This window comes from Nylanderia fulva, unplaced genomic scaffold (assembly GCF_048542155.1).
Source record: "Nylanderia fulva isolate GAGA-0341 unplaced genomic scaffold, ASM4854215v1 Scaffold1222, whole genome shotgun sequence".
Taxonomy (NCBI): Eukaryota; Metazoa; Arthropoda; class Insecta; order Hymenoptera; family Formicidae; genus Nylanderia; species Nylanderia fulva.
In genome coordinates, this window is record NW_028189435.1 from 7,501 (window position 1) to 10,000 (window position 2,500).

Below are 2,500 nucleotides of genomic sequence, written 5' to 3' on the forward strand. Positions count from 1 at the left end.
CTCCAGGTCATTTTGGGTTACCCCGACGAACACTCTTACGAGGGCCCGAATTGTATGCGGTTCCGCTGCCGGGTTCCGGAATAGGAACCGGATTCCCTTTCGCCCGACGGGCGTGTGTCCTTCGTATAATATTTATTATTATTTCTCGACACTCGAGTATATTGTACGCCGTCATTGACATAGGATTTCTCCTAGGGCTTAGGATCGACTGACTCGTGTGCAACGGCTGTTCACACGAAACCCTTCTCCACGTCAGTCCTCCAGGGCCTCGCTGGAGTATTTGCTACTACCACCAAGATCTGCACCGACGGCGGCTCCAGGCAGGCTCGCGCCCAGACCCTTCTGCGCTCACCGTCGCGACCCTCCTACTCGTCAGGGCTTCGTGACGACGCGAGAGAAGACTAACGCCCGCTCCCGGTTGCCGCCCCACTTGCCGCTGACGGCAGAGTATAGGCTCGACGCTTCAGCGCCATCCATTTTCAGGGCTAGTTGCTTCGGCAGGTGAGTTGTTACACACTCCTTAGCGGATTCCGACTTCCATGGCCACCGTCCTGCTGTCTTAAGCAACCAACGCCTTTCATGGTGTCCCATGAGCGTCGAGTTGGGCGCCTTAACTCTGCGTTTGGTTCATCCCACAGCGCCAGTTCTGCTTACCAAAAATGGCCCACTTGGCACTCTGATCCGAAGATGCTCGTGGCTTCATAATTGAAGAAAGCCAGAGATCTCACCCATTTAAAGTTTGAGAATAGGTTGAGGTCGTTTCGGCCCCAAGGCCTCTAATCATTCGCTTTACCAGATGAGACTCGCGCGCGTTCCGTGCGGAACGGCCGAGTGCCAGCTATCCTGAGGGAAACTTCGGAGGGAACCAGCTACTAGATGGTTCGATTAGTCTTTCGCCCCTATACCCAGTTCCGACGATCGATTTGCACGTCAGAATCGCTACGGACCTCCATCAGGGTTTCCCCTGACTTCGTCCTGACCAGGCATAGTTCACCATCTTTCGGGTCCCAACGTGTACGCTCTGGGTGCGCCTCTTCTCGCGATGAGAACGAGACGCCCCGGGAGTGCGAGGCCGCATCGCGACGCGGCCCATCCTCCCTAGGTCGACGGCCAGGGCCGACCTTCACTTTCATTACGCCTTTAGGTCTCGCGACAAGTCCCAATGACTCGCGTACATGTTAGACTCCTTGGTCCGTGTTTCAAGACGGGTCCTAAGAGTACCCAAAGCAGTAGCGTCGCCGACCGGTATCGGTCTCCCGCGAGACCGCGGGAGACGTTCGCAGGCCTGTCGAAGGTGTACCGTACTGTAACCAACAGCGGGCCAGGACCGGGGACGGCGCGAAGTCCGTAACCTCCGAGTACCGTGGCGCGCGCTTGCGACGGTCTCGACGCACCGTGAATAGTGCGGCCTGATACCTTGCGCGTACCGCCGAGCAGCCGGCCGGGCGACCGAGGGTTTGTCGCGTGCCGTTTTACCGGCGACGCGACAGACACCGCACCCGGGCCGTAGACCGACACCCAGCGGGTCGCGACGTTCTACTTGGGGAGAAGTGCACGACGACGAGCGCCGGACATCGGCGCACGGTAGCGTGCCCGCGCGCGAGCCGCAAGGACTCCGCGGGACATCGCCGACCGACGCGAAGCCAGCGCCGCTGACGATGAATCTCCCCGTTCGATCTTTTGGGTTTCTTAGGTTTACCCCTGAACGGTTTCACGTACTCTTGAACTCTCTCTTCAAAGTTCTTTTCAACTTTCCCTCACGGTACTTGTTCGCTATCGGTCTCGTGGTCGTATTTAGCCTTAGATGGAGTTTACCACCCACTTAGAGCTGCACTCTCAAGCAACCCGACTCTAAGGAGAGATCCTCCCGAGGCGCGCACCGGTCGCTACGGGCCTGGCACCCTCTACGGGTAAGTGGCCCCATTCAAGATGGACTTGGACGCGACGCGGCACCTCGGGATAAGCGGATCCTCCCAAACACCACATTTCCCTGCGGCGGAACCGCGGGATTCGGTGCTGGGCTCTTTCCTGTTCGCTCGCCGCTACTAAGGAAATCCTGGTTAGTTTCTTTTCCTCCGCTTAATAATATGCTTAAATTCAGCGGGTAATCTCGCCTGCTCTGAGGTCGTCGCATAGTGAGTTTTCGTAGCCGTTTGCCTCCTCCGCGTCGCTCATCGTCGTCTCTCCTCTATAATATATATTATAAAAGGGAGAGAGAGAGAGCATCGAACGAGAGAGCAGCAGCGGCAGCACACGAAATACGCGAGAAGGCAAATCGCCGGGGCGCTAACCGCACACACACTCGTTGGTGGTAATGGAGACGATATATCGCGGGGTTCGAGATTCTCGGCTCTCCCTTTTCTCTTTTATATACGAAATTCGGGCGGAATCGATTCGACGAGTACACGACGCGGCGCGCCGGTCCCCTTTTTTCGCTTTACGAAAATTTCGTGGACTCGGACACGCGGTCGGCTCGCGATTCAAAACCCTTCTCCGTAAA

At 57.2% G+C, this 2,500-nt stretch overlaps 1 pseudogene; it reads right to left on the reverse strand.

Annotated features, from left to right (window-relative positions):
- LOC146724627 (large subunit ribosomal RNA) overlaps nt 1-2,128 on the reverse strand; it is a 4,621-nt pseudogene extending 2,493 nt beyond the window's left edge.
- Nucleotides 2,129-2,500: the final 372 nt, after the last annotated feature.